This window comes from Gavialis gangeticus, unplaced genomic scaffold (genome assembly GCF_001723915.1).
Source record: "Gavialis gangeticus isolate Ggan-Ray unplaced genomic scaffold, GavGan_comp1, whole genome shotgun sequence".
Lineage (NCBI taxonomy): Eukaryota > Metazoa > Chordata > Crocodylia > Gavialidae > Gavialis > Gavialis gangeticus.
Window position 1 is genome coordinate 17,540,984 of NW_017729033.1, and position 15,358 is coordinate 17,556,341.

The following is a 15,358-nucleotide window of genomic DNA, read 5'->3' on the forward strand; positions in this document are numbered from 1 at the left end:
GGAAGACTGGATAATGACTGACTTCTAGCCAGGTTGTTAGAGCACTATGTGGGAAGTCAGAGAGATACAGCATCACACCTCTTGTGGGTGAGGGACAGTGTTTTCTACTTCTTGGGCAAGCTCAGCTGTTGGGACTAAGACACAGGAGGTTCCTGTTGGGCTTTTTTTCTGAACTTATGCTCAGGTACAAATGTACGTAGCTGCATATGTGCCCAGCCAGTGCCTACTCTACTCTGAATACTCAGGAACTATGTGGGCGCTTAAGTGCCCACGCTGCTCGGGTACCGTTAACAGAATTTTAAAATGTTTACGGTGGCACAAAAGCAACCTCTGTTTGCAGCCTCAGTTTGGTATGTGCACTTCATTTGTGTACTAAAACCCAATTCCCATCCTGAAGAGCACATACTACCCCTTGGTCATATCAGCTTTTTAAAAATTAATCTGTAGCAATTTAGCTGCAGTCTCTTGGGACTGTTGGCTTCATCCTGGCTGTAGATTTCCCAGACAGCCTGAACTGAATCCAAATTTTTCAAGGCATTTCCCATTCCCTCAAAGCCACTTCTCCTTTTGCTAAGCTTCTTCTAATGCTTCTCTTTCATTAGAGTATTTTTGACCAAATGAAATTGTTATAATTTGATACCAGAGGCTTCCCACAGTTTTAGCCTACTGTATTTATCATATTTGGCTCATTTCCTCAGCTGCAAGTAAGTTTAGGACAGTCCTTCAGAGAGCAGACTATAAACCTGTCTGTTTAAGGAAGGAATCCTACACTACCTGGAGCAACATGCTCCTCCCCAGAGACAGCACAGTTAAGGTTGTGATTGTGGCCATACTGGCCCTGGTAATAGTTCACTCCTACATCCTGTCATTTGTAGATACTTTACAAGGAATTATAGGGATTTGTAATGGATCTAAACTTCTGCAACATAAATTTTATTACTGATCCTGGCTCCCAGTGGTGATTATTTTGTGAGCTAAGGTACTAGGGTTACTTTCGCCTAGACAGGACAATCACAGACAGTGGGGTAAATCATCGGCTACCACAAACTGATGGCAATCCATTGACTCCATCTCACTGTGGCTAGGGGCTGATCCACTCGCTTTGTTATTCATTTTATATGTGACTAAACCTGCAAAAAACCTGCCTCTGTTGCTTGACCTGCACAGAGCCAAGATTCACACCATGAATGTTATAATTTTCTGACTTTAATTTTGTGAATATCACCATTATTATTAACATTACATCTATTAATTTCCCCTGAGTTTAAGAAACAACAATAGCAGCCCAGTACAATGAATTCCATAGGTTGATTTTCCTAGTTTTTTTTTGGGAAACAGTTCCTTGAAAGAGGGTTTCTAAGTAACCTTAAACTTAGCTTCAGTTTAGGGGTGTTGTTGAGCTGTTTGTCTGGCTTTTAAGTAGCAGATAGTTCTTTTTTAGCTGTTTAGGTCCTGATTCTTGCTTGCACCAAGGCTGATTTACATTACTTTGGCAGCAGAAAAAGGTTCTTACAATAAGTACAAATGCAATTTATGCTCACTTCAAGGCCCCTGTACATTGCCAGAATAATGTAAGCAGCCCTTGTGTACATTATTACCATTTGGTGTCTGCATTGTTGCAGTTCCTAGGAGTCCAGGCACCAGACCAGGCCACCTTTGTGATAGGCACTGTACAAACACAGAGCAATCAGGATCGTACGCTCGCAGAATCCCATTGCTTTCCTGTCTTGTGGTCTCTCCTACAGTATTAGTGGAGGGGGGATACATTACCTTTGGATCTTGGCAGCCATTCTCCAAATTTTTCATTTCCCTCATCACTTATCTAAAACAACTTAGTGAGCTAATTTTCCATGTCAGCAGCTAATCTGATGTGAGATATTATTACTAATCTTTCCTATACCACTCCACTCCTTTTCCCACAATAGCTCTGGCTATCTTGGACTTCCTAGGCCGACTGGCCAAACCCTTCTTCAGCTAATGAACTCATTCTGATTATTAGCAAATAGAAAGCAAAGGCTTACACCTTCTCCAGGCAGATAAGCTTCAAAGAAATAATTTGATCTATTTTGGCTGCCTTCTGCTCATATAGCTTATTCTAATATTATATACAGTTATAACAGGCTCTTCTCCATTGTTTTTCACCATGACAAACCTTTCTGGCACTGTTTTTTCTGGTGGAACTCCATTGATTTTGGTGGAACTGCTTCTGGTTTAAATGAATTGCAGAAGAAGGTACCTCTTGGCTAACTTACCAGCTGTCTGAATAGTACATTTGAACTTTGACTCAAAACTAAATACTGCCTTGGTTGTTTGATACTTGTAAGAATCTAGTTACACGTGCAGTGCACCACAGGGATTTATCGCCAGGAGATTCCTCTTCTGAATTATGCTACGCAGGCTCATTTATCACACCTTGTACACCACAGTTTTATTTTTGCACTCCTGCATACTGGATACAAATACATTGTTCCTTCTGTACTAGCAGTCCTTACAATTAAGTTAGCTATTAAATCATACTATTTTCTTTATGCTGCATTGCAACCCACTTGTGAGGAAAGGCATGTTACTACCTCTTTTCCGTACTGAATTTGAAGAGGCTGCGAGTCTGTCATAGCCTTGTCTAGAGAGCCTGGAGATAAAGTTATAGCTGTTCATACTCCTGAGGTGCTGCGTTCAAATCCAGTGTGTCAGCCAAGCTGATAACATTTGCAGTAGCTTTACAGTTGGTTGCAGAGACCACAGCTTGCATGGACATGTCTGAGCTACCCTTAAACTAGCTAGCTTGGGTACTGCTTGCAGTGTGTCTATGGCAGTGTGGACCTCAGCACAAGCTACCAAAACTGAGAAGGTGGGTAAATCCTCACTGGGTTAGCCAGCATGAGCTCCTACTTGTGCAGCTATCCAACTAGCTTTACCTGAGCGAGCTCGTCTAAAGGTAGGCTGGGTAGTTTTCAGTTGCAGGCGTTTCATTTTATATAAAATCTCCAAATATTCATTGATGCAAGGACTGAATGCCCCATACCCCAACAAGGAGTGCCCTAGCCACTGGGCTATAGAGTCTCTCTCTCTGTCTCCCTCTGCCCCCCTCCCTGCTTCTCTCACTCTGCTCGAATAGATATGTAGCACCCCACCGAGGTGTATAGTATCAAACTCAGCGACAGGATTCCTGCATACCCAGCTCTGAAGGAAGCCAACCACTGCCTCATGTGTAAGCATGGTACAGGCTGGAGTACGTCTGTGAAGTCTCCTCCAGCATCAGGTGGACCAAGAAAGAGCAGCCTGAGTCTGTCTCTGCCTCCAGCCTAGAGCTTGACCCTCCTGTGATGGAGTTACAATGCTGACAGTGCAAGCAACTGTTCTGTGGCTTTCCCACAGCCAGCACCCGGAGGGTGTGTGTCCTCCCAAAGCGGGGAAAGGCTTTATCTGAGGAAATAAGGCAGTGAGGAAGTGGAGGGTGGAGCTGTGCTTCCTGCCTGGAGAGAAAGCAAAACTGGTTTTGCACAGCAACACTAGCAGCAGGAGGGAAGCTGCCTTTCCACATCAGGATATGTGTCATTCCAGTGCTTAACGAGCAACTGCTGCTAACTTTTCAGACCTGCAGGGAGCCCCATGGGCCAGGTGACATGGTGCTGGGGGTTGGACCTGGCCCTGTGCTGGGGGTTAAGCATCCCTGGTCCAGATTTGTGATACTGATAACAACAGGAAGGATCAGGAAAAGCAGCTCTCAGTAGGAGAAGAAGTTGATGTCCCAGCACGCTGTGGAAGAACAAAGCAGAGAGACACAATCTCCAACCAAAGACACAAGGTCATTATTCTGGGGAACCATCTTGTCTTATCTAACACACTAATAGGGAAACAACAAGTCACCCTGGCCAGGTGAGCCCTTGGCCTCTTCATCTTAACCTCAGAGGGGCTGCAAACAGATGCAGAGGCCTTCCCATGCCAACCCAGTTGTCATGAATTATTGCTGCTATTATTTATTCTTTTTTTGTGTTGTGGTAGCTCTTAGGAGCCTTGGCAAAGCGCGAAGACCCTATTGTGCAAGACCCTGTACAAATGCAGTAGAAATAGGTGGTCTCTGCCCCTAGAAGCTTTGAGTGGAGTAGGCCAAAATAGCCATCCTGTAGTTTACCTGGATAAAATATTGTAGGGAGCAATAAAAAAAAGACAACTCAGGACACCAAAACTGCAGTCCAAAGAATCCCAGACCTGCAGGTTCCTCCCTGTCAGACCTGAAAGTTGCTCAGTGCTCCTGCACGTGCCCACAACTGCAGGAGCAGTTAGGTGCGAGGTGCAGCCGGGTCCTCCTGCAATCTAGAGACAAGGCTGAATAGTTCTTTGCTTCCCTAAGGGGCCCGGTTAGGTAGATGCACTCAGAGCATACCTCAACCACACTGACAGAATTTGGCCATTTACAGATTATGGCCGTAGTTGTTTTCTTTCTAAAACTCATCTGCCTGAGGAGTGGGTGAAGTGCCCATGTTGTATACAGAGCCTCTTAGACAGGTTGGCACACTTGCACAGGACGTGGAAGACCTGGGTTTTTACTTGTGTCATCCTGAATGGGTTCAAAAGCCAAGGGCACACTCTAACCACTAGAATACAGGTTAGTCTGGGTGGGTGCAAGAGTTATTAATGGGGCACTCCACACCATTCCTGGTGCACCGCTGTGCAGAAAGAAGCACAAGAACCACGGGGCAGATTAAGCCTGATGTAATAGTCTACTGGTGGTGGTACTTGTGCCGCTATGAGGAGTTCTGGTCCCTGCTCCCAGGACAGTTTGCAAACTTTATATTAACCAGTCTTTAGATGAAGGAAGAGGAAGGTTTCATCGAAGCCTAAGAGCCTGTTGGGCTGGGATGGTTGAGGCACACTAGGTTTCTTACTCAGCAGCACACAAGATGGGTGAAGATGGTCAGTACCACATCCAAACAGCTTTGATTCCCCAGTCTGAATGGTCAGGTAACACTTTGCCACTGAGTCATCTGGTTGCAACTTTTAGCATGAGCCTTAAGCAGGACTTACACTCATATTTCCAGAGCTCTTGTGAGATGCCTTTTCTGCTGTGCCACAGCCTCCCTATGTAGGCCTGACTCAGGTGCCTGAGCCCCCGTGAAGGAATAGAAATTCAAACATCTTTCTGTTCATTTTGACTTGTTCTTGGTGCCTCCTTGCTTAGCATGTGAGTCTTTCAATACTCGTTCTGAGGTGACTAATTATCTTCATTGACTATCGGTCCATTGGCTGACACCACATCTGAAGGGGACCTGGGGGTGACAATCAACCAGAGGATGAATATGAGCCAACAGTGCAATGAAGTTGCCAGCAGGGACTCAGATGCTGCATTCTGGGTTTTGGATTCCCTTCCTGGGGCCAAGCATCTAAAAGGTAGGCCTTGCAGTGCTCACCTTGGAGTCCTTTATTAGATTGAACCTTCAGCAGCTAGTATTTTTAACCAAGTAATGGTGCCCTATTATGTGTATGTGTGTGTAATGTAATCTGTTATGTGGGATGCAGCTGCAGAGACCAGAAGTCAGCTCCTGTTTTGGAAGGCAGGTTGTTTGGACTTCTGGAGGCAGAACAGATTGGCCACTGAAGTTCACAAGAAAAAACTCATTTCTGTGCCATGCAGTATTTAAACATAACTTAGTTGCTAAATAAATGCTTTCCATGCCTCAATAAGAACATCACAATTGTTATTCAAACTTGAATTCATCCTGTATGAGCTGCAGTTCAGTTAACAAACTTACTTTTAAACAACAGTTGACATTTTCCTAAGATAATTCTTCTGTGATAATCTCCTGCCATGCAATAATCCAAACACCATGCTTCTCCACCTTGCCTATACATCTTAGTTTCTCTCTCACCACTGCGGTTAATTATTATTTACCTCTGGACTGAGAGATATAACTGATCTCTTGAGGCTCCTTCCAACTTTACATTTCTATGAATCTGTGATTTTCTTTTTTTATGAATTGCTATGGAGCTCACCATACAAATGACCATTTTATGCAAAGCTGCTATATTGAATGCCAAATCAAATTCAACCCTATTTTTCAAATTGTCATAAACCTGATGAGGAATGTTTTTTATACGAGGCTATATTTTTTTGCCCCATCTCCCTTTTTTTAAGCTATTATCTTATGGTTTCTTGTTGGCCAAAATTCTCCCTTCACTTGTGACATACAATTTAGAGCCTGTTTGGAAGAAAAAAACCTCCATTCAGTTGTGGTTACCTATTTATGAACAGCTCATTAGTGAGCTCATCTGATATGCCCGGCATTAAATCCACCTGTGTATTTCATGTGGCGTGAAGGGAGAGTAGAGAGGGAAGAAAGAATTGCCTGGATAGAGCATGTGGTAGAATATATATCATTTATCTGAATGTAATGACACTAATTTAATTAGGAGCCAGGTTCGAACGTACAATTTATTGGCCTACACAACCAATTTTGTTATGCTTATATAAGCAGAGAAATTAATTAAAATTTGAAGCTTACTGGTTAGTATAATGAAAGCTCAATTTACACTGGTAAGAGATTAGGAAAACCTGCTTGGTAGACTCTTTCACAGGGGAAAAAAAGCCTTTCCATGTTCTCAAGACCAAGGAGTGTTTAATTAAAATCAATGGAGATTTTAACAGAGAGAGAATGAAAGCAGCCAGAAATAATCTTTAAAAAAATACACCAGCTCTTGAGAGAGCGTGGGATCATTATAAGCCAGAAGGAGCTCAATGCCAGTTTTCACCGATCTGAGATATGTCCAGGATGGGGTATGTCATATGTTATGGGAATGACAATGAAGCAACACTATGATGCAATACTCTCACACTGTAACAGCTGAGAATATGCATAATAGATGTTGAGACAGAAACATAGAGCGAACTCAGCAAAGTGAAGGATGCCAAAGTATGCTCTCATCCTCCTCCCACTGCAGACTGTTGGTCCTCATTGTATTCTTTTACCTCCCAAGTCCAGCTGTAGTTATCCTGCTTGCTAAACTGTGCTTTGGTATAACTGGAAAAATGCAGCCACCCAAGAACCCAACCTGGATTCTTTAGCTGGTTGCCAGACAGTGGAAGAATAACCCAGTTACAGACCCATCTGGTCTGGCAAGTTGGCAGTCTCCCAGCTGTAAGCAACCATCTAGCTATGCTGGAGAAGAGAGGTACAATATAGCCTCAACCTGTAATGATCGGGAATCAGAGCATGGAAGGCAGCTTGTCCTGCCAGGGTAGCATAGCACTAAACTAGACCTAACAGGCATGTCTACACCATGTCCCAGCTGGGACAGAGTTGGCCTTAGGGGTGGGCACATGCACGGCCCAGCCCTACCCTACCCTTCCCCCTGCCTCTGGCTACTGCTCAGGAGGAGCCAGGCTGGGCAGTGCAGGCGGCTCCACCTCCCTGCCAGACTGCGCCCCGTGCCTCTGCCCACCTGCCTCTGCCTGCAGGAGCACTGCTGACTTGGGAGGGGGAGCCAGGGGAGCTCGGGGAGGAGGGGTGGGGAAACGCACCAAAATACAAGTTCACTTAGGGTACCATTGTCCCTAAGGCTGACTCTGAGCTGGGGCACTGCCAGCATGCCCTGCCCACCTGCTCCAAACCCCGGAAAGCTTCAGTGAAGCCACTTCAGAGTCATCCCAAATGCCAGAAATGGAGGTCAAAAGCTACCACCTCCCTCTCCTCTTCCTCATCCCCTTCAATTTGGTTCACCAGGAGCAACCGAAGACCCCAGACGTGGCGGTGGGAATGAGGACGGGGGACGAGCAGCAGGGGCGCTTGCCCCCTGCATTCCAGACCCACGACAGTGCTGCAGCTTCAGCAGCCACGCTGACAAGCCTTTTGGCTGCAGTTTGACCCCTTGTGGGCCACATGTGGCTTATGGGCTGCCACTTGGATGACCCTGATACAAACTACAGCCTTGCCAAAAAAACCTCCCATTTCCAGCCCTGCTTTCAGAATAAGCTAAAAAGGAAAAAAGAAGAAGAGTGGTATATTTTTGTAGAAGAGGAAAGCTTTTCTGCAAGCAGAAAGGGGTGTCTATACCTGGTGTCCCCAACTTGTACAGTTTTATTGCGAGTCATGTCATGTTCAGAGTCTTTCCTAAAGACTAGCTGGCTGGAACCAAGCTATTGCAGGAGAGTCCCAGCTGTCACTGGGAAAGGAAATAAGTTTGTGGTGTTTTTGGCCATTGTGATGGCAGAAAAAGAGCGTGAAAATGTGAAGCGAGTGCACCACGAGGGCTGGAAAGTCACAAGGTAAAAAGGAGAAGACTCCAACATTTAGTATATTAACAGATCTCATGCTTTTTGAGCCAGCCTTGTTATTCAGGGGCCAAACTAGAAATCGTTGGGCTTTTCTTTTTTTCTTTTTAACCTGGGCAATGATGCGCAAATCACAGCCTGACCACGTGACTTTTTCATCAGTGTCTCTTGTGCCACAGCATGTCAGTATTGTTGAGGTAATTCTCAGTGCCAAGATATTTAGAAATAGGAAGCCAAATTCATCTCTGATACCAATGGAGTACCATTTCAGTCAATGCCCCATATTTAGGCTGATGCTTTGAGTAATTTGGCTGGTTATATCAGCTGACTTGACTCTCATATCGGTTTGGCCTTTTCCTTACCCCTCTTTGTCTACAAGCACTCAGAACCAGTCCTGTGAATATACCCCTGTGTCCAGCCATGGTGACATTTCTTGGGAGGGATCAGATCTTAAAATGATTCAATACCGAGTGGAAACTAGCACAGTGGCTCAGTGGAATAGTGAAGAGAATGGATCATAAAAAGTTGAGCAAACGTTTCAGCAGAACAACAGACAATAAAGCACACGGGCTTTATTTCAACATGATGGGCCCCATGTTGCCTCTGCTTGCCCTGAATGCCCTGATTGGGCCCCACGTGACCTTGGCTGGCCCCTGTACGTTAGTGCAATGCCTGCTGTTCAATCTTTGTGTAGTACATGCTGGGATCCGGCCCTAGAGCCCCGTGCTACCCCACCTGGCCCTGCGTATCAGGATTGGGCCCTGGAGACATGCACCTCCCCTGCCTAGCCCTGTATACTGGGATCAGGCCCTGGGGCCCCATGCCACCCCATGTCCTGCGGTCAGCTCCTAGGGCCTCATGTTGCCTCTGCGCAGCCACACTATCCAAGCTGCAGGGCTTTCCATGGGTCCAGAAATATCGTAGTAGAAGAGAAGCATCCATGGTCCAGATTCTTCTGATACTGATAACAACAGGAAGGAACAGGAAAAGTAGCTGTAAATAGGAGAAGCAGCTGATGTCCCAGCATGCTGTGGAAGAACAAAACAGAGAGGCACAATCTCCACCCAAAGACGTGCCCACTGAGACACCACCAGGTTTCAACTCCAGGTCCTTGAAAGGAAAGAAAAGATAGCAAAGCCTCCCTCTAATCACAACAGGTTGATTAACACGTGAGCAAGTGATAAAATTTCCAGATGCAATTCAAATGAGTAGGGTAGACATGCCAGGGAAAACATAGTGGTCTAACAGAATGCAGATACCTGTAAAGGGAAAGTGCCTAACACCATTAATAGCTCTCAACTGCACAGTGCAATTGCATATGAATCACCCACTCACAAACTGTTGAATACAGGCATAAAGGAACTAATGTGACCTTTGACCTTCCCATCAGAGGTCACCAGTCTTCCTAATGAGATTTTAACTACTCAAAGTACTCTATTGTTACTATTTGTGTTGCAGCACCACCCAAAAAACTCCAGCCAGGAATGGGAACCCATTGTGTTAGGCACTGTACAAACAATTAGTAAAAGCAATCCTGATACTTAAGAGCTCCCTTGTGGAAATGGGTAGACTCATTATCAAGAGCTGATTAGTTGAAGGAGGGCATTGGCCGCTTTTGACACACCTAACAACTTATATAAACTGTATTAATGTATCACATGAACTGAATGCATTATGTATGGGGCCTCCAGTTTGGAGAAATTACTGTAAGTTAGAACATCAAATGTCACCCAAGAAATTTGCCAGAATAAAGTAGTGTCACCGGTAGTCTTGTGCACCCAAAGAAAAACTGCAGCTATTTAATATGTGATCAGCACTTATTTGTGAAGCAGGCAACACACAAAGGAATCGTCCTCCAGTATTATCAGTAGTACTGAACAAAAACAGCTTTCTTGTTACACAATGCCATTTTGTCAAGATACCCATTTTCCGCAGTAAAATGCAAGAGCATGTCATGAAAGGAAGTTCTCTGTGGGGAAAATGTTATTTCATTTAAATGTTTTAATTTTCAATTGTGAGGATCCAAACATAAATTTGATTTTGAGTTGAAATTGTGAAATGGAACAACTATTGTCATGTTGGCTACCAAACGCTTTATCCTCAGTTGAAAGGATTGATCTTTTGCATTTTGTTATTCACTTGATATCCTTTTTGTCTTAATTTTTTGGATGTTTCAGCTTTCTGTTCCAATTGGGAACACAAACACGTGTCACAGGATGACATTTGCCATGGTATGAAATTCCTTTTTCTGGCTGGCATTCCCCTTGGGGGATTCTATTTGGAGATGGACCTGAACTAATTTTTGAACATCTGTGAACTTCAAGGAGGTTCAGATGAAGGCATAAAACCACCCTTGACTCTTACCTTTGTCACAAACCGTTCTAAAACTTTGGATCTGAGCACCCTAAAAAGTTGTTGTTAGTAGTAATGGTTTGCATTATGGTAGACCCTACGGGCACTTACACACGTGCAGGGAGGCTGCTCTGATGCGTTTTAAATCCAGTGTGGAGTGTGGAAATGAATGCGCTCCAGCAGCCTCCAGCGTCATGTGTATCAGCATCCCCACGCTGAAAAATGGCAGTGGGACCCTTTGAACTAAAGTTTGTTGAATGAGTCTTAGTTCAAAGGGCCCCATCGCCATTTTGTCAGCACGGGGACACTGAGACAAGTGACACTCGGGCACTTTTAATTAGGGCGGCTCACTAATTAAAGCGCCCCCCCAGAGCACATCTATAAATGACCTCAGAGACATCTAGTCATGCATCCCCATTGTGCTAGGTGCTGTACAAAGAACAGGGAAGAAAAAGATGATTTCTGTCTCAAGCGGTTTACCATTTCTGACAGGAGAGCACAGAGGAATATAGCCACACAGCTTCATGTTAGGATGACAGTAGCAGTCAGCATGATACACGGCAATCTCAGCAGCCAGACTGTTGTCAAGTTTTTGGTGAGCATCATGAAGGAGCGTAGAGTCCCTCATGAAGGACTAGGAGTTCATAACAAGGAATTCTGTCCTTTTTTGTCCTTATTTGATAGAGGTTTTCACGTGAGAGGAGGCACTGTGATGGTGCACTTCCTACTGTGTAAAAGGCAGTTCAGCCTCCAACTTAGCTTAATGGAGAGTTTTGTGGTGCACTCGCTTGCAGTCCTTAGGGTGCAATTGCTAGGAAGTCTAGCTCTAAGCAGCTCATGTCTGTTTTCCTTCCCCAGCTCTTTATCTGGCTGCACGAGGTATAACCTTTGTGGACCTCTGGCAGCTGCGCAACAGCAATAATGCCAATCAAAAGAAAGTCATGAACCAGCAGATTCAGACCATTATCTGAGAGGGTAGCACGTGGATAGCTTCAGGTATGTATACACACTCATTATACACAAGAAAGCACAGGATGTGCTGCTTTAGTTTTGCATGAGGCTTGCAAACACCCTGAATCACCTCCTATATAATGAACTCTCCCCACCTTCCATCCTTCACTGCTCCCAACATTTGTTTTGTTGGCAGTGGAGACTTTGAAGTTAACCACATGTTTATTTTTTTTATCCTGAAATGCTGATAGTGCAATACCTGCTGTTCAATCTTTGTGAAACCTGGAAATGCAAAATGCAGCTTGCTCCGTAAAAGTTTCTGCCAGTGGTAGTGACAGATGACTTTTGGAGCCCCCTCCTTCCCACCCCCCTGGACCTGAGAGATGTATGTAGTGAAATACAAGTGTTGTCCACAGATCGGTTAGCAGCATTTGTACTGATTGGGTTTCTATTATCTCAGATGTCAGTAGAGCATATGCACTTCCAGGCCACTAGATGATGGTGGTACTGTAACTCCATCTCTAGCTTAATTAACATTCCCATATGAATGAAACATTTGCATGATCAATCTTAGCTTATAACCAGCTGGTTTATGTCTCGTTTCTTTTCGGCTACTGATTTTAACAGTGCAAACCAAATATTATAACAAACACAAGAAAAAAATAAATATTGGGTATAATTTGACCTTTTCCCATTTTATAATTCAGAGTTTAGTAACCACTTTGTTAGGAAAAGACAAAGTCCCCTTGGATGAGTAGTTTCCAGAAAGTTTCTCAGAGATCCTTATTTCTGAATGCATTTTCAGATCTGCACCACAAAATTAGCATCCACGATTTTTCACATCCACTTTTTGGCCCCTGTACTTTTTAGAAATGCAAAGAGCAGCTGGACAATTATAACATTTACATATAAATGCAGCTTACAGATGTAAATCTCAGTATTTGAATGCACAAAATTAAGGCGTGCAAGAGCTACTGCATGCAAATCTAGGTGTGCACAACTTTAGAAGCTTCCTTTTCATCTCAGTTTCTCTGCCCTGGATTTCTCCCAGATGGAGCTGGATGAGCAGTAATTCACTAGAGGCTCAGGCTTGGAGAGAAATCGGTCTCTTCCCATACTGAGGGCAAAGGTGTGATTGCAGCTTGCGCTGATGTACCTAAGGTAGCATTAAACTAGCTAGCTCATGTACCAATAATAGAAAGTGGCAAACTCAAATAATACTGCTATTGAGTATGAGACAGCATATAGCTCAGGGTGGGAATCAAAATCTCCTGCAGTGCTTGGTTTATATGTGGGTGTCTGTTCTAGAATGAGCTTTGTCATTTCTTGGCTTACCCTGGATACCTTTTCTGATGTCTAGATGAGTTGCACTCACATCTGTTACTACAGTTAGCGTGTCTATACGTGTAAATAATCTGGGAGCAGTTTACTCATGAGTAAACTACTTAAGACTAAACTCTTCCAGGCACGTGTCTACATGTGCAGGGATGCAGGAGCAGATTTGCTGCTCCTAGCAGCAGACTGCTCCTGCTCCCTGTGGCCCTGCAATGGCCCCTGCAGCAGTCAGGGGGAGCTGTAGGTTCCCCCTGGGTGCTAGCCAAGGGACCAGGAGACAACTGTCTCCTGGTGAGGGTTGGGACATTGTTCCCTGCCCTCAGGAGCTGCCTGCTGCCTCTGTGGGCACTGCCACCAGAGCCCAGGCAGGAGCAATGTCCCCCAGCTCTAGCAGCAGAGTTTCCAGCCTCCTAGTGGTTGGGGGGGCATGACTAGGAGAAACTTATCTCCCAGTGCCAGCTCTGCGGTCATAGGGCTGACACTGGGAGAGCCTTCTCCAATTGTGGAGCAGGGGCTGAGAGCTCCCTGCTGCCAGGGCAGAGAGATATTGTCCCTGCCCAGGCTCTTGGACAGCTCCTGGGGGCAGGGAGCAATCTCCTGCCCCCTGCTGCCAGGCTGACCAAGAACACATTTGCTCCTGCTCCCGGTGTGCTACTGCATAGTAAATAATCTTGAGTAAATTTGCTACTTGCATTTGCCAATTACTCGTGTTTAGAGCAACTGGAGATTAGAGCCAGTTACTGCTCAGTAAACACCTGCACCTGTAGACATGGACTCTTACTGCACAGTAATTAGCTCTACTGTGCAGTAAAGTGTCTCATGTAGATGCACCCAGTATGGACAAAATATTGTATGTGTTTTGTGTTATTCTGTGTGGATTCTGTACTGACATATTATGTCAAATTGGTTACTGTCTCTGGGTCATTATTCTTTATGATGTTATAAGTAAACTCAAAAAAACTTACAAACCTAGTGGGGCATCGCTTGGCTTTCTTTGAGCTTCATGGCCCCTTTGACTTATTGGGGTTTTTAATTATTATATTATTTATTATTTATTTTGTTTACTAAAACCCAAATATTTTTGAAGAAAAAATAGACTGATTTTTTCTTAAAAGCATTTTCCCAGCTGCACTACATGAAGAGTCTGGTCAGAGAGGCAGGGCTGTTCTTCTGGGCTCTTTCAAAGTCTGGGCTGAGATGGACGGCTTGCTGCTTGATTCTCACTGAGCTCACTTAAGTGGAGCTTATTAGTGTCACTTCAGTTCAGGAGTATAAACCATACACAGTAGGGAGAGGTGCTGAAACAGAGGCCATCCTAATGGGAGAGCAGTAGGAACCATTTATCTCAGGCTGAATTTTTTAAATTTTATTATTTTAAAATTAAGATTAAACAAAAATCAGAAAAGGAGAGTAAGTTTTGGATGTTAACATGGCATATATGTCTGCTGTGCTGAGAATAAGAGCTCAGCTGTTCATGACGTCCCATTAAAAATTTTACTGTGAGTGTAGGATTTTTTTTGCTGATATCTTTTATTGAACCAGTTGTGTGTGTGTGAGAGATGTTAGACAAAATGCCCTTCCTTATATTTCCTAGACTGCCATGGCTACAATGACACTCCAATCCAACTGTGAATATGATCACACTAAATATCTGTCAAAGTCTAATTTAAACTAAATTCAGTCCTGTACAGAATGCAGGCTATAAAATCTGATCCTAATGATATGTTAAATGAGTTGGCATCACAATGGCCATAAAAGGCCTGAATGCTCCTCTTAAGTTATAATAATAATAATAATAATAATAATAATAATAATAATAATAATAATAGGTATCTAGAAGACTGAATACTTGTGATGCATTGCTGACTGAACTGGCCTCCTCCTGAAAGTTTACCTGGCAGAGGATGTCATCAAGGTCATATGATATCATCTTTCATAATGCACCCAAATTAGACCCAGGAATAGGGTTAGGTGAAATAAATAGCTTATAACTCTGCATTAAACTGTAGGAGAGGTCCACAAACAGGGGAACAAAGTATCTCATGATGTTCAACAAGAATGGCAAGGACAAGTGCGAAGTCCTGCACTTAGGATGGAAGAATCTCATACACCATTACAGGCTGGGGACCAACTGGCTAAGCAGCAGCTTTACAGAAAAGGACCTGGGGGTTGCAGTGGACGATAAGCTGGATATGAATCAGCAGTGTGCCCTTGTTGCCAGGAAGACTAACAGCATACTGGGCTGCATTAGTAGGAGCACTGCCAGCAGACTGAGGGAAATGATTCTTCCCCTCTATTCTGCACTGGTGAGGCCACATCTGCAGTACTGTGTCCAAGTTTGGGCCCCCCATTACAGAAAGGATGTGGACAAGTTGGAGATAGTCCAGCAGAGAGCCATGAAAATGGTTGAGGGTTGGGGCATGTGACTTCTGAGGAGAGGCTCAGGGAACTGGG